The sequence below is a fragment of the Anabrus simplex genome, chromosome 3 (genome assembly GCF_040414725.1).
Source record: "Anabrus simplex isolate iqAnaSimp1 chromosome 3, ASM4041472v1, whole genome shotgun sequence".
Lineage (NCBI taxonomy): Eukaryota > Metazoa > Arthropoda > Insecta > Orthoptera > Tettigoniidae > Anabrus > Anabrus simplex.
Window position 1 is genome coordinate 83850734 of NC_090267.1, and position 22462 is coordinate 83873195.

Genomic DNA, 22462 nt, shown 5'->3' on the forward strand with positions numbered 1-22462 from the left:
CACTCCTCTCTTTGTTTCAAACCAGTCCGACAAACCACATCCTACTTGAATACAGCTTCTGTTCGCACTATACAACATTTTCACTTTGTCTATGAGGCTGTCTCGCACTTGAAGTTCTTTCATGCTTTGCCAAATTCTTTCCTTTGGTACACTATCGTATGCTTTCTCAATGTCCAAAAATATTAGAAATAAAGGCTTGTTCTTCTCCCAGTATTTTTCCATTAGCATCCTAATTGCAAATATAAGGTCTGTAGTTGACCTTCCTGGTCTGAAACCATACTGCTCTTCTTCCAAAATTGGTTCAACAATATCTCTGATTCTGGTCTCATTATTTTTTCCAATATTTTCAGGACATGAGACAGTAGTGTGATACCACGGTAATTAGTACATTTTCGTCGGCTTCCTTTCTTGAACAAAGGTACAATGACATCATGTTGCCAAAATATTTAAAAATTTTCACTACTTCAAGAGGTTCTTTTCCTATGTTTATCACTCCCCTGGATTTTCTATTATCTCTCGTCATAATCAAAGTCTTGTTTTTTGCAGTACTAACCTTCATTCCGCCACCCACGCCTCGTCCACATCGTGGGAGGTGGGCAACAGCATGAAGTAGGTGATTGCCTGTAGGGGTGATGTACAGTGGGGACTGTGTGTGTCCCATGACCGCTACGGTAGCTGTGGATGAGGCAACCCTTCTTCTTGGAGATAAATAAAGAAGAAACCACTGCCTTGTGGTAAAGAGGGATCTTTAAAGGCTAAGGGAGATAACCCCTACAGAAAAATCCTGCGGTCTAGCGCAGACAGGAGGCAGCCCCTCCACTGGACTTAGGGTGCTGTGGGCTAATAACTCGCACACCTGAATTAAACTTGTTACAGAAACCAGATGAAGTTTATACTGGCCGGATTTTATGGAGACGACTTTTGCAATGAAATACAGGACATGAATCGGATTCTGGAATGTGAAAACTATGTATGAAACAGGCAGACTGAGAGAATTAATGGCAGAAATGGAAAGGTATAAACTGGTGATACTTGGGTTGAGTGAAACAAGATGGACAGGCTACGAAGAGCTGAGGACAGAAGAGGGTGGTGTCTTCATTTACTCTCGAAGAGAAGAAAATGATCAACATTCAAGTGGAGTGGGTGTCTTAAAAGAAAACAAAAAATAGCATAATGGAATGGACCCCTGTATCACACAGGATAATTACTGTACGAATAAGAACCAAAGTTAGACCTGTGACCATAGTACAGTGTTAATCGCCAACAGAGGTAGCAGAAGAGGAAGAGAAGGAGGAGTTTTATGATAGGCTGATATCAACACTGGCAGGGATAAAGAAGAAGGACATTGTGGTATTGATGGGAGATCTAAATGCAAAAATCTGTAATGAAAATGAAGGGAGAGAAATCATCATGGGTAGACACGGAATGAGAGAAGAAAATAATAATGGCCAGAGATTCATAGACCTATGGAGTAATTTTGGATTGGTTATAGGTGGATCATTGTTTCCACATAAGAACTGCCACAAGATCTCATGGGTGTCACCTGATCTCCAGACAGAAAATCAAATTGATCACTTGACAATAAGTAAAGGATGGAGACATTCACTCTTGGATGTGAGGAATAAACGTGGAGCAGATGTAGGGAGCGACCATCACCTTATGATTGCTGATATTAGATTGAAGGTGGCAGCACCAGTAAAACAGGCAGCAGTATGAATGGAACGTTTTAATTCCGGGAAATTGGGAAACTTGAAGTGCAAAATGAATTTAAGATACATTTGAAGAACAGGTTTGAAGCCATCGCTGAACAACCAGATGAAGATGTAAATACCAAATGGAACACAGTCAAGAAACTCTTTCATGACACATGTGAAGAGATAGTGGGCTACAGAGAGCCAGGGAGGAAAGAATGTATATCAGATGACACTTGGGAATCAATCCAAAAGCGAAGAGAGTGTAAGGCACTTGTCAACTCCAGTAGAACAAGAAACCAGAAAGCAGTAGCAATGGAAAAATACAGGGAGGTTAAGAAAAAAGTGAGGAGAGATAAACAAGTGTTTACAGACCAACTGGCTACACAAGCAGAAGCAGCAAGAGTCGGCAACAGCAAATAAGTATATGCCATTACGAGAAAGCTTTCTGGGAGGAACTTTTCAGGGCAGAAACCAGTCAGAGATGCAAATGGAGTAGTCTTGACATCTGAGACACAACAGTTGGGAAAGATGGAGACATCACTTCATGGAAGTACTCAATAATCTTGGTGAGGAATCGAGAACTGAAGAAGCTGAAACCATTTTGGAGGATCCAGACATTGGTAGAACCACCAACATGACAAGAGATTGCACAAGCAGTGAAACAAATGAAGAGTGGCAAAGCACCAGGTGTAGATAACATTATCCCAGAAGCCCTAAAGGTAAATCCAGATTTAACAGCGGAAATTATGGAGCCACTTCTAACACTAATATGGAATGAAGAACACCTTTCTGAGGAGTGGAAGAAGGGTGTACTCATCAAGATACCGAAGAAGGTGACCTCTCAGATTGCAATAACTGGAGGGGAATAACATTGCTCTCATATGGGGGAAAAGTTATGTCAGGAGTCATACTGAACAGAATAAGCATAGCCGTTGACAGGAGACTACATCAAGAACAGGCAGGTTTCGGAGAAGGTCGGTCTACTGTGGATCAAATTAACACATTAAGGCTAATCGTTGAACAATTTGCTGAGTATCAGACATTAGTGATGGGCAACGCTCTCGCTCGAGACCGACGTCGCAGATCTCGAAACTCTCGCGAGAATCCCGTGACCGATCCTCCTGTAGCGCAAGCTGTGCGACGTACCAGTAACTACGACTGTAAACTTGATAGTATATCATTGGCAGTTATTGCGTGAAATAACGTTCTCTTATGAAAACGTATGAGCCAATACATTTTGTCAAAAGCCTGGAAAATTACTGAATGTTCAACTATGAACCCCTTAATACCATTAACTAAAGTGGAAACAGAATGTCAGTATCTTAAACTGTTTACGACTTATTTGGGGTGGACATCTTAGCTGAATAACCATGCATAATTTGTGAATAACTAGGTAGGATGTACACCTACTTGGATACTGGAGGCGTGCATTATTCGAACCTGAGACGGGGAAGATGTGCTTTGCTACATACGCAACCCTCATTACACGTGAGTGGAACGTGTAACAGGGGTGATGGGCAACGCTCTCGAGACTGATTCTCGTGTGCTGCGAGCTGTGCGACGTCCCAGTAACTACGAGTGTAAGCTTGATAGTTATCATCAGCAGTTCTCACATGGAAACGTGTGTGACGATAAATTTTGTCAAAATCCTATGAAAGTACTGCATGTTGAACTATGAGCTCTTTACCATTAACAAAAGTGAATGCAGAATGCCAGTATCTTAAACTGTTCACGAGTTATATCAGGTGGACTTCTTAGCTGAATAACCCATATAATTTGTTAATAATTGTTATTAGGATGTAATCCTACCTGGATGCCTCACAGTCGTTGTCGGCAGGGTAGTTTCTTGTGATTCAGATCAGGCCGGAGTGTTCTGTGATGATTCCTCTTCATTGATATTAAGCGTTTGTAAGTGCCGGATCATCGCAGAAGTATTTCTGCCGATGTATTTTACTTCTTTTGAATAAGCTACACAGTGGGCTGTGCTATGTGACATCTCTTAAAAATAATCGACATCCACGACTTACGTTGCGTTTCGGACATCGTCTTCAAGTTGTCGTGTACAATTCGACACAGTTCACATTGCACCGTTATATATTGAAGTACCTACCTAATTACGACGCGAATACTCTATAGCAATTTAGATTGCACATTTCACTCATGCCTAATGGTGGTTGCATATGCAGCAAGGCGCATCTTGTCTCGTCTCGAGTTCGAATAATGCACGCCTCTAGTATCCAGTTACGTGTACCTACAGTAGCCGTCAGGTTCTGTACTTGAACCACTCATTCGTGTACCTACCAGTGCATACAATGCCCAAATGCGTATCCTTTATAATGATGTTATACTGCGTCAAAATAGACCTCTGTATAAATGAACGCCCTAGTCGCTTGTTGACACGTATTTACGAAAATGAGAAGGCCCGTGGTTGGCTATTCGCATATTCAGAACAAACAACATTCTGCTCCGACTACCTGCAGGCCTACGACACGCTGCTCGCCGCACATTGTGGGGACAACGTTCTCGAGATTTCCCGAAATTTCTCGCGAGAAATAATGTCTGCGCTAGTCTCGAGAAATCTCAAGACCTAGTCTCAGACTGCCCATCACTATCAGACATCTCTGTATATACTTTTCATTGATTTTGAAAAGGCCTTTGACTCTATCAACCGGAGGAAAATGTGGAAGGCTATGGAAAAGTTCGGAATTCCACAAAAGATAGTCTGTCTTACACAGGCAATGTATGATGGATATACTTGTCAAGTAGAACATAAAGGGAGGCTGTCTGAACCTTTTGCTGTAAAATCGGGAATAAGACAAGGATGTCTACTGTCGCCAATCTTGTTTATCATGACACTGGATTGTATGCTGAGAGAGGCAACGAATAGAAAGCGTGGCATTCAGTGGGGATTAAATAACCGATTAGAAGAACTGGATTATGCGGATGATCTCTGTCTTCTTGCAGAATGTTTTTGGGACATGGAAATCACACTGAATGACTTAAAAATAGAAGCTAAAGAAGTAGGCTTAAAGATTAATAACAAAAAGACTAAAGAAATGCGCATAAACCATAAAGGGTAGAGCAATTTTGCAACTTAGGAAGCATGGTAAGCCAGGATGGAGGTGCTTTTAGAGATGCGGTGAGTCGTATAAATAAAGCCAAAGGAACTTTTGCACAGTTACGACCAATATGGAGATCCCCTCACATTCGTATAAAAACTAAGCTAAGGATATTCAACTCAAATGTTAAATTTGTATTGCTGTATGGAAGTGAGACCTGCAAAGTGACCAAAGACATTACCACGAGGTTACAGACTTTTATAAATCTGTGTTTGAGGTACATTATGAGAATATGGTGGCCAAAAACCATCTCAAACAAAGACCTTTGGGAGGCCACAAGTCAAAGTACCATACAGGAACAGATAATGAGAAAGAAATGGAGATGGATTGGGCACACCCTGAGAAGATCACAAGGCAGGCATTGAGTTGGAATCCACAAGGCAGTCGTAGGCAAGGCAGACCGAGGATTACCTGGAAGAGAACCCTAAACAAGGAGATTGCTGGAGTTAACAAGACATGGAGGGAGGTGAAAGCATTGGCGGCAGATAGAACAAGCTGGAGAAATTTCATTGAGGCCCTATGTTCCACCTGGAATTAAAGGAAATAAGTCAAGTAAGTAAGCCTTCATTCCAAAATTTCTTATCTCCTCATTCCATAAATCAACTTGTCTCTGTACTTCCTCTTCATTATCTCCCCAAACTACAATGTCATCAGCATAGACTTTACTTGCTCGCCCATCATCTTCACCTTGATATTATGTAGAATTCTATCCATGATTATATTGAAGATTAAGGGAGACAATATACTTCCCTGTCTTAAGCCTGTCTCAACTCTAGGATTGCCAGGTTGTACGTTTTTCCCTATTGTTACGTTTTTTACTGTTAATTTAGCCTTACATTTTTTTATTTCCCCATACTACACTTTCTTCTGTTTTTTAATATTTGACGCTGGCTTATCGTAGAACCCAACACAACACAATACTTCCCTTAATATGCATATAACAAAAATGCACATTAATTTGAGTATATTTGTTATTATTACCATTTGGATATAGATTTTACAGTAGTCTATGTTTAGATTGGTACTTCTGAAGATCACTCGATCGCACAATCGATAGTGTTACTTCATTTCCGATTAGCTGTTTTACACATGTTCGTAAACTTCGTTGCAGTGATAATTTATTGAATCCATACAGTTCCCCTAGTTTTGTTCGAGAATCGCAATGTGTTTACCAGCAAAGGAGAAACGCTACAAGCAACAGCAGTACAGTCAAGTGTACTTGAAGTAATGGGAAGATACTTTCATGTGGGTTAGGCCTGGTTCAGATGATAAACATGCTTTCTGTACATTGTGCAAGAAGGAATTCAGCACTTCGCATGATGGACAGTTTGATCTCAAGCCACATGCCCAGTACAAAGGACATCAGTTAAAGGAGAAAGCAAGTAGTCAAACCACAAAAGTGTCTAAATATTTTGTGAACACTAAGAAATCTGAAGCCAATGTTGTCACAGCTTGTGAGTTAGGACTTTTGTATCACACAATCAAACATAACCTGAGTTATGCAAGTTTGGATTGCGGCAATAAATTGTCGCCATGTATATTCTCAGATTCAGAAACAGCTGCAAAACTTTCCTGTGGCAAGACGAAGGCAGAAATGTTAGTGAAAAATGCATTAGCACGTAAAAGTGTCAGTGATTTCATTAATATTCTAAAATCTCCTGCAAGTAGTTTTTCTCAGTAGCAACAGATGGTTTCAAACAGAGGCAACAAAAAAATGTTCCCAATTTGTACAAAATACTTTGAACCGTTAGTAGGCGTACAGAACAAACTGTTGACATTTATTGAACAGTCTGATGAATCTTCAAATGCAGTGACAAAATTAATCGTTGATAGTCTGAAGAGCCATTCACTAAATATTAATAATTTAACAGCATATAGTGCTGATGGTGCTAATGTGAATTTTGGCAGGAAACAATCTGTTTATCAATTGTTGCTTTCCAAGAATCCCAACCTGCAGAAAGCCAGTTGTTCAAATCACATGGTTCATAATGCGATGAAGCATGACGTGGAAGAGCTGGAAATGGATGTAGAGAATCTTGTTTTGAAGATCTATAATCATTTCTCTGTATCAGCTAAAAGGTGTGAGGAAATCTTTGAATTTTGAGTGGTCTGAAATATTGAGGCATATGCCCACAAGATGGCTCTCCTTAACTCCTGCCATTAATGGATTGATTGAGTACTGGTCAGCTATAAGGAACTATTTCAAGAGCCTGTCCAAAGCAACTTGCACCAGTATTTTTAGCTGAAGACCCAGAGAAGGAAATTATTCCTGAAATATATTTGCCTTTTTGTGTCAAATATAGGTCAAATGCAATCAGTATCAAAATACCTGGAAAAAAGGGAGCTAAGTATTATTGAATCTCATAACTGTCTGTGCATGATCTATAACAAGATCACACACAGAACGAACGATAAATTCTATGGGAGTGAAACTACGAAATTAGTGGGATTTCATCAACATCCGTTAAGAAGATTTCATGTGAATTTGATAGTTTCTATGACACATAGCTGAAATATCTCGAAAACCATTATGACTTCTCAGCAAGGTTGGAACCTCTTTCTTTGAATGGGGAAATACAATATTGTGACTTTGAACTTGCAGTTGAAATACTCACTTTACAAGATCAAGTCAACCTGGACCACCTATATGAAGAATTTTGTGAGGAGGTGAAAGATAACTTTACTGACTGTATCACTAAGGATGGTGATGTTGTCTCTAAGTGGGTGAAATTCCTTACACTAATGCCTCAACAAAAAGTGACAAATATCTCTCTGCTCATGTTTTATACTAAGCATACCAGGTTCAAATGCTTTTGTGGAATGAGTGCTTTCTATGATGATGATGATGAACAAGTGGACTTATGTTAGGAACAGGTGTTCACCAGAACTCATAAAATCAGAGCTTCAAATTGTAATAAATTTTGACTTGTCCTGCAAAGAGTTTTATAACCTAATAATGAATGACAGTAGATTCCTAGATAAAGCTAAATCAGTTTCAAAATATGAAAGTGATACGAAGCAGTAGGGTTTAAGACGAAATTGTGAGTGGTTTTTGATCGAAAAAATATTGGTATTTAATAAAAAATATGAATGCATGAGTAATTAAAAAATATGTCCATGAAAAATGTTCCTTCTTTTTGTGAAGAATGTGGCAACCCTATTTTTTGTAGGTAGTGTATTAAAATAAAACTACAGAGATGTTTTTCAGTAAGTCATAAAATCTTCCTTTTTTCCTGACCAAAACCTGGCAACCCTACTCAACTCTGAACCATTCATTTTCACCCACTTTGGTTCTAACACAGCTTTTGTAATTTTGATACAATGCTATTACCATCTGCATTTTTTTATTCTCAATCTGTGCCTCTGTCAATGTTTTCCATACCAAATTCTTTGGGTTACTGTCATATGCCTTTTCAATATCTAGAAATGTTACTACCATGTCCTTTCCATATTCCCAATATCTTTCCATCATTTAATGTAATGTAAATATTGGGTCAAATGTGGACATGCCTCTTCTGAATCCATAGTGGTGTTCTCCCAATTTTCCCTCTACTCTCTCTCTTATTCGTTTATCTAAGATTCTTTCAAGGATCTTAGCTGTATGGGGTATTGTTGTCACTCCTCTGTTATTTTCACATTGTTTCCTGTCTCTTTTCTTGAAAATTGGTATAATGACCCCCTTTCGTCTACTCTTTTGGAACAGTCTTTTCTCTCCATATCACTCTGAAGAGTCTATACAACCACTATACCAATTGCTCCTGCTACTATTATCGTTTCTATGATGAAAATCATATGTATACATGTTAATTACTTTTCACATGCAGTAAGGTTTACAAGACTTTCCAGTAATAATAATAATATTAACAATAATGTATGTTGGGTATTCAGCCCAAAGGCTGGTTTGATCTTCCACAGCTTTGCCAACAGCTGTCATAGATAGCCAAGCCGTCACTGAAGAGCATACTAGGGAAATGAGTAGTGAGGTAGTTTTGCGTTGCTTTCCCCACTGACAGGTGAGCCAGAAGTTGCTATTACGTATCAGTCTGCCAAGCTCACTGAAATGCATGCACCAAACGACCCTATGAGCAATATTTTCACACCATTCACAGCAGCGACTGGTTGCATATGAAATGGCATTACTTGCATTGCTCATACCTTGGTCAGTTTCATATTGTCAAAGCCAAGGATAAGGCTGAGACAGGTCAATAAAAGTAATAAATTTATTCTAGCCCATACCAAAGACATGGTGCACTGTAAACACTAGGTCTCGCCAGCAAAGGCATGTAATAATAATGATGGTGTTTCTAAACATTTCCGATTATGCATTTGGTGTTTGCCTGACAAAATTTATTAAAAGTCGTCCACAGATCGCCTATTGTCAAAATCAACATGTAGGCAGCCATGTGACCATGGTGGAAAAATTACTTTAAAAATGTTAATATCTCTGTTTTTACTTAAATACTTTTAATTATTTTATTAATTTATTGAACAACTAAAAAATGTCAAATCATATCAGCAACCAAACAGCAGATAGAAGTTTTCCAGCTTTAAGATTAAAAGACTTGAAATAAATGAGACCAGAAGCCTCACACCTGAATACTCAACCTAAAATACATAAGTCTAGTACACCAGTCAGACCTCTTGATAATTACATGTTCACACCAGCATGCAAGCTAGCTAAATACATGGAAAACATCATACAGTTCATCAGTAGCAGTCAGGAAAAATGCAGAACTAGTCAATCATATAAAAGACATAACACATACCCCACAATTCAGCACTAGCATACTTTGACATCACCAGTCTATATACTAACTAACATACAGAATGTCCGAGAAGTCCCCGTACCCCTAGTTTCATATTATTATTTTGTTATATTATGGCATGGACAATTGAGTTTGTATAATTGGAGAATTCAGTAGTTGTTTCATTGGTATCCCTGCTGCTTAGCGTTGTTGTCAGTCTCATTTCAGTTGTTAAGTCATGGCGGACGTGAGCGGACACAGCTACACTGTTGAGTGATTAGTGGCATGTGTGTGGGTGCACGAACAAACACATACAGGGCAAACAGTGACAGTAATAATGAGTGCATTTAGAGATCGCTTTGGCAAACCCCCACCTCGTAAAGCTACTCTGCTTGATTGGGAGAAACGTGTGTTTGCTTCAGGCAGTGTCAAAGACAGGTCGCGTAGTGGACATAAGAAGACGTGGGAAGAAACATGTGCCGCCGTTGCTCAATCAATTGAGCAGTCTGTATTGAAATCCATTCGCAAAAGAGCAGCTGAACTTCAAGTACCCGGGTCAACAATGCATGACCACATTAAAAGAGATTTGAAAATGAAAGGATTTAGGAAGATGCATGTGAATGAATTATCTGACAATGACATGGAGCAACGAGTTGCAGCCTACCGTGCTTTGTTGGCACAATTCCCTACTCCCGTGTCTCGCTCAAGAGTGTTATTTTCTGATGAATGTGCAATATATTGCAGTTCACATAGAAGGAATGTGGTTTTCTGGTCCAAGGAAAATCTTCATTATGTGCTAGAGCTGGAGAGGAACCCCCTCATGTTATGGTATGGGCCGGGATATCATCACGTCACTTGTGCGGACCATATTTTTTTGATGGGTATATGAATGAAAGATCTTATTTGCATATGTTACAATCTTGGTTAATACCTCAGCTTCAAGACAAGGGAACCATGGGTCATGTGTGGTTACAGCAGGATGGGGCTCCTGCACATTTTGCTATTCAGGTGCGCGAGTTCCTTGATGAACAATTTCAAGGCCACTGGATTGGCCATGGCTCACCAACATCTCCAGCCCCGTTGAAATGGCCACCACGAAGCCCGGACCTTACCACGCCAGTCAACTCATTATGGGGAATAATCAAGTCCCAAGTGGCTCATCGTCGGTACACGACTAATGAAGAATTGCGCCAAAGTTTGGAGGAAGCCTTTCGTTCCATAACTCCTGAGATGCTCCGCAAGATATCAATGAGGACTTGCAGATGGATAGAACTCTGTGTAAGGCATGATGGTGCACATACAGATTCCCTGGATTCATAGTATGAAACTAGTGGTAATTGGACTTCTCGGACACCCTGTACATGAAACAATAAAAATACTAGAACATTGATGATGATGTCGTATGGCTTTGAGTGCCGGGATATCCCAGGATGGGTTCGGCTCGCCAGGTGCAGGTCTTTCTATTTGACACCCGTAGGCGACCTGCGCGTCATAATGAGGATGAAATGATGATGAAGACAACACATACACCCAGCCCCCGTGCCATTGGAATCAACCAATTAAGGTTAAAATCCCCGACCCGGCCGGGAATCGAATCCGGGACTCTCTGAACCGAAGGCCAGTACGCTGACCATTCAGCCAACGAGTCGGACACTAGAACATTAAAAGCCAACAACGCACCACAACAGCAAATAGATGAAAACTCGACAAATATTTTCTTCATCTTGGATTGTGTTTAATGGTGTCTAATAATAATGTTATTGGCTTTTGTCCCACTAATTTTACAGTTTGCTGAGGTGCCGGAATTTAGTCCTGCAGGGGTTCTTTTATGTGCCATTAAATCTGCCAACACGAGGCTGATGTATGTTTGTATAGGAACACAAGATTTAGTGCTTTTTTGTACCAAGTCTGTTGCATAATGTAAGAATGCACATCACCAAACATAGAGGAAACTTGTTCTTCAGCAGCAGATGATGCTTTTGCAGTTAGCAGCTGATTAATTGCATTCATGACGTCTTTGCTATTACTAAGACTTGTAATTACTTGTAACTTCCAGCACTGCTGTGCAGAAACATCTCGTAAAATCTTATTTGTGTATATAATTTTTGCAAACAAAAGAGATTTTGCTTCACATTTCACTATTACAGGTAAGAATGAGGATCCACTATTGTTAGAGCTTTTTAGTACACTGACGGCTGGCAGCCTACATGCTGTCAGGTGAAGTGGGGTGTTGGTAATATGCCACTGTCCAGTCAGATGAAAGATCGCGTAGCGGTGGTGCTGAGACCTACTCAGTTACTTGAGGAGTTTGCCGCTCTTATGTAGCTCTACAAACTGCTGTATTGTTGAGTAGTCTTGCAGTATATGTGTGGGTATTACAAAGAGCTTGGTTTAAGGCTTTGTTTTAGGATTGTCATCGTTTTTTATCCGTGTGAGTAATTATTGCTGTGTCCTTTATTACGTTCTTCGAATAGCATGTATGTGGTATGTTGTAATTGCAATAAATCTCTTACAGTAGTGAACAGGAAGGAGATTAGCAGCCAAGGTAGAAAAATATCAGCAATGATCATAAATAGTAGTCCTTTAATGAGTAAGAATTGTCCCCGTTTTCCCAAACTAGCCCAGCCAGTGAGTGAGAGATCCCAAGGGGGAACGTTTGTTCACAGGCTGACCTTCTATTGGAAGCATTTAAAAGGGATAGGATTGATGACCATACAAAAGAATAAATTCAAACAAAATTTCTGATATTTATTCCATAAGCACTCATAAGAAGATAAATCACAAAATATTCTTGCTGCTTTTCAAAATGAACGTTTTCACGGTGTTGATTTTTGTTTGATCTGACTGTTCAACGAAACTGAATTAAGTCATCTGCGTAGGCAAAAGGTTATGCTCTGAAAAGATAACAAACCAAAAGTTAGGCCTTCAGTGGCTTTAAAATCGAAAATTCAATGAGGCTGAGCCTTTCTTAACTTATTCTGACATTTACAATCTAACTGGTATATAACCTTCCCGTACTTCCACTGTTTTAAAAATAAATTCAACATTCCACTTAACCATGTGGAAAATAGCTTATTGACACCTCAATTAATCCCCGACTGGCTTTGTGAAAACTTTGGTATGTAAATGGCGTTGTGGGGTCGAAAATGATACCATAGAATGGATGACCTCAAAAACCCTTTATTTAAGTTTCAAAAGTAAATACATGTCAGTTATATTTCCTTACACCTTTTGTATTACCTACAATGATAAATTAATATCTTTACTGATTATAGATCGTGTGATAATGCACAATTGTTTAACCTCACTGATTTTAAAAGAAAATCGTACTCCCATGAATTAAACATAAATGAAAAATTTTAATTGTTCATTGCTCCAAAGCATATTCAAAGGTATTTTCAAATATTAAAGTATACAAAACTCATAAAACTTTTGAATTTCACAGTCATTTACATCATTTTCACAACCACTAAAGGGTTGGAGTTTGACAATAATGTTCTGACTTTGACGTCTCACTTGCCTGTTCGGTTCGGTAGCTGACCACTTCTATCTGTTCCTACCGGAGAAAGATGACGGCCGGTTGTGGATGTATAGGTTGTCCGTGAAACTTTGCTTTTCTTGCTTGCTTGCTGATGCTTATGGGCTGTGTTTACGACATTTCACCCTGTCAATACTCGCTTACTCATGTAAACACACTAGTATAAATGAAAAACTTCAGTTCAATAATTGATGCTTGAGCTTGCTAGTAGAAAAACACAAAACACTGAACTTCACTATATCACATAACAACCCTAGTTTGCTAGGGCAGACCGTTTTCATACGGGAAACTTCCAATCTTGCAATCACACTGCGTCTAAAGCTTCACCCACACGAAGAATCCAAAATAGCACTCGCAAGTAATACACTAATGATATGAGGAATCACTCAAATGGAACCTTCAAAAGCATGAGCAATTCTCACCCTATATTACAGACAGAATTATAACAGGATATTGGCTTCATCTAGAAACAAATTTAGCACTCGAATAATCTCGACTGTAGGATTACAGAGCAAAGAAGAAACCCTGGTTGGAAAAACCTGCTTGAGTCGCTTGAGATTAGTTATAAGATTTTTACGGGGGTTAGCACATAAAGAACATTCAAATAAAATGTGGTTGGAGTCGCCATTATGGATATTTGTACCACACAAACAGTTTGTATCCTGCGTTAAATGGAAACGTGATCGATATTGTGGTGTAAGGGCATGATTAAACCGTAACCGAATGATGTTAATAATATGTCGTCTAGTATAAGATCCTCGTATAAACCAAGGTTTAACTAAAAGTGTTGGTTGTAAATGATAATAGAAGTTACCTTTGACTTGTGCAGTCTGTCTCCAGTAGTTCTGCCATTCTTGACGCGCATCTTGTCCGATAACAACTACATAATCAGAAGCTGGAACAATATTGTTAGTATTCGGGACAGGAAGACGAGAAGCTTGTTTTGCAAGACAATCTACTTTTTCATTGCCCTCGATACCCACATGACCTGGTACCCATACTAAAGTTATGTAAATACCGACGTTGTCAAGCATATAAAGGAGACTCTTGACATTATATACGTACCAATTATAGGATAACTCATACGAAACCAAAGATTGTAATGCACTCAGCGAATCCGTATAGATTGTAGCTCGCGTATATCCCTGTCGCTGAACAAAAAGTAAAGCTTGCTGTATGGCGAATAACTCCGCCGTAAAAATCGAACAGTCACTAGGCAAACCATATTGTTCTTTAACATTTAGAGAAGGTATATAATAAGCGGACCCAACTCCATTAATGTTCTTTGCCCCATCTGTAAAAATGTTTATGCTTCGGGGAATATTAGAAAATTTCACTCGCTTAACAGGACAAATCTCGGTCCCCTGCAGATAAGTAACGTTAGTAGAGCCATTACGTATAGGCCATATTATTTGAGGCTTATAATAAGAAACCTGATAGGGTAAAGTATAGGGTATTAAATTAACACTGTGTAATAAGGTATACTGTTTCGACTTCAATGTAGTAAAAGCATGAAACAGTACTGGCAATCTGCGTAAACCCTGACGCCGTACGGAATAATACTCCGAGAGTAACTGTAACTTCGGAATTAAAGGATGACTTGTTAAAGAAAACTTTTTAAGTAAATATTTCGTCGCAAGTATTTTTCTACGTACTTGTAAGGGAGCTTCGCAGGATTCGACTAAAAGTGCATTGGTAGGTGTGGACTTTAAAGCTCCAATACAGGAGCGTATTGCTTTATATTGACAAGTGTTAAGAATATTCAAGTTAGTATACGATGCCAAGTCAAAAATATGTGATCCGTAGTCCAATATCGATCTAATAGTGGTTTTGTACAAAGATAGCACCACAACGGGATCTGTTCCCCATTGCCTACGTATTACAGCTTGTATGACCTGAATATACCGTTCACTCTTCGAACGCAAATATAAAAAATGATGTTTCCATGTAAGTTTTTGATCGATAAATAACCCAAGATATTTATGGTGACTAACCACTGGTATTTCATACTGATCAAAAGCAAGTGGCGATCGGTCATAGGTTCGGTGATGTGTAAATATCATCGCTCGACATTTCGCTATGGAAAGAGTTAACCCATGGGCCTCTAACCATGTTCTAGCTTCATGAAGCGTGAAACTAATATGTTGTCTACAGAGCTGTAAATCTTCATGTGTATAATAAAGCAAAAAATCGTCGGCATACGCCTGTAGTCGAGCATGACGTAAAATGACCGTTTCGAAATCTTTCATGAAAAGAGCGAAAAGAATACCACTCAGAATATCGCCCTGTGGCAACCCATCACTTACCTGCCGGGGCTGGATTGTATAAGGTGTCGATTTAAATCTGAGTGTGCGATAAGTCAGAAGTTGTTTGAGAATGATAATAAATCCCTCCGGAATCTTAAGAGTTGCAAGTTTTTCCCATAATATGTTCAAAGGTACGGAGTCATAAGCCCGTTGAATATCAAGGAAAACCGCTATGGTACTATGTTTTCTATGACGAGCTAATAGTAAATCGATAACAAAACTATTAAATGCATCAGATGTACTGCGTCCCTTAAAAAAGGCATATTGATATCGAGGCGTCAAGTTATAGTATTCTAATACCCATATGAGTCTTCGAAGTAAGATCTTTAGAAAGACTTTACGGAGGCACGAACCGAGTACTATACCGCGATAATTACTAACCTCAGTGGGTAATTGCTTATTTTTAAGAATGGGAATTAGAAAAAAGTCATTCCAACTAACAGGTGTACTATGATTGCGAAAAATATCATTATACCTGTTTAATAATGCCTTCTTTGCTCTAATAGGTAATAATTTGAGCATTTGATATGATACATTATCTGGACCTGGGGAGGAATTTGAGCACGATTGGAGTACTGCCTCTAATTCCTGATAATCGCAGGGTTGTAGCAATACGGAAAAACGTGCGTCTAGAGGGTCTTGGGAATAGACATACTGTGGTACAACAAAATCTGGCGTCTCTCTAACAAGAAAATCAGATAATACCTGACCTGGGATGGTCTTGGCAGGGGAGTGCTGCGTAACTCGTGTGATTGCCCTGATGGCATTCCACAAGTCTGCAATTGGAACCTGACGCGTGAAGGACGATATAAACTCCCTCCAAGCGACACGACGTTTTTGATGGAAAATTCGGCGTGTTTGTGCTATGTGTCGTTTGAGCCGGAAGTAATTTTCAGGTGTTGCGTGCTGCCTATATTGTCGAAAAAGTACTTTGCGGGTTTGAATCAGCAAATGACATTCCTCGTCCCACCATTTAACATGCGCAGGTTTCCTAGATGATATAGGGGGTGAAACGATGATGGGGTGGTGAAGATTAATATATTCTGTTAAAATCTGCAGTAAAGTTTGATATGAAAAATTATTTTCCGGTATTTTTTGAAACGCATCCTTAATGTAAGCGGTATATATTTGCGGTTTAAATCTCCTCAAAGATCGAATCATGTTATTTTGAGATGTGTGCTGCGGTGGAGAAAAGGGTCTGCCTACACCATAAGAAGTAACAATAGGGAAATGATCACTGGAATAAGTATCACTCAAAGTATGCCATGTAGTGATAGACACCATATTTCGCTTACACAATGTTAAATCTACTGCGCTAGGAGGGGCAGAAGGCGCAGTCAAACGCGTAGGGGAGCCATCATTCAAAATAGCAAGAGCATGGTTATTTACTGCATTAAGGAACTGTGTACCTTGAAGTGTATCCAAATTTCCTCCCCACAGTGTGTGATGAAGATTAAAGTCCCCAAAGATAAAAACATATGGTTCGGTAGTAAATTGTTGAAAGAATTGGTTCCATTGTCTCTCAGTAATGGAAAATTCAGGAGGACAGTATATATTCACAAGTAAAATATGCATATAATATAATCCTATAACATATGCATGGGGTATGGCCTGAATATTCGAATGAATGTTATATGTCACGGACGAGTGGACCAAAAAGGCAACCCCACCGTAACCGGGTCCATCATTACGTACAACTTTGTAATTAGGATACTTAATGCGAGTCTCAAGATTAAACCAAGTTTCTTGTATAGCTAAAAAGTGAGGTACTGTTTCCTGAATTAATTTAAATAGCTCATGACGTTTGTTCATGAGACTTCTAGCGTTCCATTGAGTGATTCTGATCATAGAATTGAATAAAACTGCAAACCCTGTCCCTTAACTGGAATACATTATGAGCTAACGCGGGGTGATCACCCAATAATTGTACTAATTGCTGAATAGATTGATAAAGACCACTTTGAAGATATTCTCTTTGCCTATGACATGACGAAAGCGGTTGCGCCATTGAGGCGCTACTCGTGGCAACAGGTTCGTCCAAAGGTGCCTCCATCCGCCGGCTTGCGCCATTGGAAACAGGTGTAACTTTTGAAGCTGCCATCTCCACGCGGGGAATCTCTCGAACCAAATTTTGATAACCTTCCTTATCATATCCTGGGGCTGGTACCGGTCTCGGTGATTGTAAAATTACTTGTGTGAATTTTCTCTTACGGGGATTCGACTGTGTAGGAGTCTGCTCCTCCCCAGTGAAAGGGGGAAAATTTTGGGAATTGTCTACTACATTATATTCACTAGGTTGGACTTTTTGTACAGCGTCCTTGAACGATAAGTTCTGATGGCTCATGATCTTTTTAATGTGGACTTGCTGTTGGTGAGTTGGACAGTCAACATCTCCAGTTGAATGGGTGCCGCGACAATGCACGCATTGCAGGAAAGTTTCCGTACAGTTCGCAGTAGTATGGTGCAATGCACATTTCCCACACCTAGGACTTGTCGCTCTGCAATGCTTATCAACGTGACCGTACCGCTGGCATTTTTTACAGATGATGGGAGCAAAAACATATGGCTCCACCTCTAAATGCACCTGATATAATGACACAAACTGTTGGAAGTTTCTGCGCACGAAAAACCACTTTTATAGATCCAGTAGGGACATACTGTGTTCCTTCTTCGTTTACAATTCTACGGTTCAAACGCTTTACAGATTTTATAACAGCAGGAGACTTTAAGTGCTTTAATATAGCATCCTCTTTCAAGGTCTTCTCTACTCCCCTGATAACTCCTACCCGCAATACATTAGAGCTAGGTATGTATGCCCGTAACTTAAGCTCAACTAATAAAGGGTGCTTCAGAAATGAATTTGCCTGTACGGCATATACAAATTCTATTTGTACCCTATTTCGTCCCTTGCGGGCCACTGATTTTATGCCTGGAATATTTTTCTCATAGAAAATTCTACCCAGGGTCATAGGATGCATGTTACCGACATTGCCTGTTTCTGTGGACTCCACAAAAATAATGAAAGGTCCATAATGAATACTAGGATAAAGTTCCTGCAACTCAGTCTTCGAAATCGAAGCACCAGCGTCTTTATTCACCACCGCATTTGGTGTATTCGATTTACTCACTGTGCCACTATTCTCACTTGGACTATCATCCTCATCCTGGTCCATTTGAACTGTCTCTTCCCGAGCAACTGTGAGGGTTGAAGGATCAGGAGACTCCTCACCACCACTTTGCTCCCCCATAACGTACGAATTACACTCGTAGAATCACTACTCAATACCGTCCACGCTACCTCTTCACAGCGACTGTCCACTCAACTGCACACTAGCACTGCTAAGAGGGAACTGTCGTCTTCCTCTTCTTCTTGTTCCGAATCTGTGTCATGCTCGGAATTGTAATCTGGATCATTTTCATCTGAGAGATCGCTGTTGTCACTTCCTGCGATCCTAGGATCTCACACTGACAAGCCAGGACGAGATGTGGAAGTCATACCGAGGCTTACATGAAGAAAAAGTACCAAACACGCACTTCGAATGAAATGTGAACACTTACAAAATTTTAAATCACGACAAACTTCGTAACACAAACATCATTGTGGAGTCATAAATGGCACCACACAATATTTAAATCAAGTTCCTGAGAAAACCAATATTTACTAAACGCTGAAACTCCAGATAGCAGTTGACCTTGCACTAAATAACGGCTGCAGTGAACGGCGATATCCAGAATGGAATACGGAGGGGGCGCCAGGGTTGTACAAAGTCACTGGTATCTTTAAAGACCCCACAATGCCAGTCAAGAGTTAAGAATTATTTACATTATTTCAAGATAGTGTACCCTATAGGGCATAAACAACACTGCATAGTCGATCTTACCTTCTTAACCTGTTATTTGATGAATGCGCCAGCCCAACTACAGTCGGCAGGAGAAGGTCGTTTACAGGGTTCTTGTGAACGAGAGTAGGAAGATAAAAAATTTGTTCTATACGTATGCTTACGAAATGAGGAACACAAACGCATTTACTAACATTTTGAGCCTAAGTGGTGTATTCATTAAACCAATATTTTCTTTTTTATATTACAATTGATTTCACTAATAGTGCTAAAATGGATGCCCCAAAGGCTCACATCATAAATCCAAAGATAAACATCAAAAAAATATACACTAGCTGGTTGATGTGCGGAAGACGATAAGTGAACCAAAGACACAAATGTGTCCTTACACGGAACAGCATCGCTGTACCTACAAATAAAGTATATGATGCCAGGGTGAGAAATTGTCCTGCAGAAATAAAGCCACAAGAAAGGTCCCCACACATATTTGGGAAAATGCACACAACAAAATAGTAAGTCTGAACCTACAACTACAGGCATATCCTTTCCAATCTCGCATGAAATATATATTTTATGGATATGAACCGAGGTCCATTAAAACAAACGTTATATTTACAAAATGTATTGATTAAGCTAGTTTCCTTAGTGCCCAGTTCCTACCTGTCTCAATTAACAAAAAAAAAAAAGAAAGAAAGAAAAAAAGAAAGAATGAATGAATGAAACTGCCATGGCAGCTTGTCTCGCCTACAAGAGAATTCCTCGCACCAGCGGTCCATTTAAAAATGGCGTCGACCCTCCCTGCCGTGCAGGCTGGGGGGAAATGACCTCCAAGACTCGACCGTGAAACCCCTCACAACAAAAAGAAGATAAAAACATAGCCTAGTTTCCAAGCATGCAAAGACTTTTGCCCCTGCTCCTCCCCTCTTCTACACATGACGAAAATAGCCATACAAATGAGGGACGAATCATCTACATTTTTCTAACTGTCCAACACCCGTGACAGACCGCCCTGGGTCTCAATTATAACATATGAAGTATAACATGCCGTTATTCACATCAACCTCGCCGTCAACCCATGCGACGAGTTCCAGCTACCCTCAAGTCTAGGGTTCAGTCCCTTACTTGGCAGAGTATGAGGGGTCGCAAATATACGTGACATAGCCTACGGTGTAGTTTCATTACACTCACAGTCAATCAAACTCAATACAAACACGAAGTAAACAATTAAATCCAGGCCGCATACGTGCTCTACAATTATGCAGACAGATTCCCTTCCCAATATAAAGAAATGGTACACTATCATTAATAACCCATCGTTACAAGCAGATCTCGTCTGATGCCAGGCACTAAGAAATATTGATCTAAGCTCGTTATTAAGCTTCCCTACGACTATGTGTACAGCTACACTATCACCTAAGCTACCTTAATCCTTGCTTTCTATAAAAATAAAATAAAAATGTATATGCCTTACCCTAAAATATATGAAGAAAATACCTCAATAAATGGCCTAATGGGCCGTAATCATATTCCCTACTATATTTACAAACTAATCACCGAATTTCTGCATAACAACCCCCCGACCCTACACATATATATTAATTATAGTTCACTTATCTATCATCTTGGAGACCTCTTCCTCACCGTCCGGGTTGACTGCGAATGCTTAAGCAGTCATGGCGGCAGCGTTGTCCCAGATCGATCCCTTAGGTCCAGTCTTCCAGTGTACCACGTTCATGATGTCTTCTTTCGCCTGGGTGGCCCGTTGGTCGTCTTCTTGGGGTCGTGGACGGCAGTTCGTGACACCAGTCTCCTGCACACCTCACCGCTCTTCACTAAAATGAAATACTCAGTTTATTCAGAGCACACCACCTCCCGATCTATTTATTCCCTTTGACATGGGAATCAGTCCTGGATATCTGGAATCTCGAACCTGACTTTACTATTCATGCTCCACTAATCTAGTCTTCTACGTCTGACCGGAATAATACCAACTATCCTAGCTTATTGTTATTGTTGATTTTTTCGCCTGTCGCCACTCCTCTCTCATCGCCTCATAATGAAAGTCTACACAGGTAGCACTCTTTGCGTCAAATACCTAAACACTCGCGGTCTCACTGCACACGTCTACATATTGTCATTTACTTAAATTGCTACCGGGACTTTTACAAATCTCGAAGCTACTGAATCAAATTATCGCCACAACACTTATTAGTCACAATCTTTGTCTTAGACAAAGGTTTCTGGCGCGAATATCAGCAGAGACGCGACGCGCACGGACAGCGATCTTATCATGGACTGAATACCTCCTTCCACCTTTCTCTGCTCTTATAGAATCCAGGAACCCACGCGACGCGCTGGGAAGTCCCGGGAAACAACTTGAGATTGGCATGTGGCCTCGAAATATTTTCTCACGGTAGTCGGCCTCCCACGTAGCTATTTATTCGATTATATATTAATAGACTTTGATGTACCCATGGCTTCGTAAAATTCTGGCACTGATTTCCCTTCTTTTACTTTCCTGGGAAAGCTTCAAATATAGGAATTACGACTCAATTTCCGTAATGCGGTGAGCCTGTCTGTTCCCGCTGAAAATCTCTGTTAAGATGGCAGGTCTCTCCCCCAGACAAAATCCCATCTCTCTTTCTTCCTTCCTCACATATTCTTTCTTCGTCACACATGACCACGCCTTGCCTCGGGAATCCCCTTCAGTTCCCGCGCTTGGTATAGCATCGCGCCTTTGCAGTTAGCGTCCTGCTGCGCATTATTTTATCAGCGTTAAATATTCATTCTTATAATGAACAGAATGGTACAATAGGTTAATTAATTCTCAAATTAAGGAGAGTATTTCTTACAGTCGTGTGTCTAATTCAGTTGCTCAATTAATTACCTTTAACACTAGGGTCATTAACTTGCAAATTATATCGTCACATGACGTTAAGATCATGTGGAATCTTAAAACAATACCCCTGTTTGACTAGAATTGATTCCTTCATTCAAATTTTATTTCAGTGGTCACATGATCATGTTATCAAATTAATTAACATGAAATAATTTATTCCAATTATTTAATTATTAATTACTTAGTCATGGCTTATTTAATCTTTGATTGTTTAATCATTACTTAATCATTATTTAATTAATGAATTGATTAATTATTAATCACTGAGTATTTAATCATTGCTTATCATTGCCTTTGCCTTTAAACTAGATGATCTTATTCA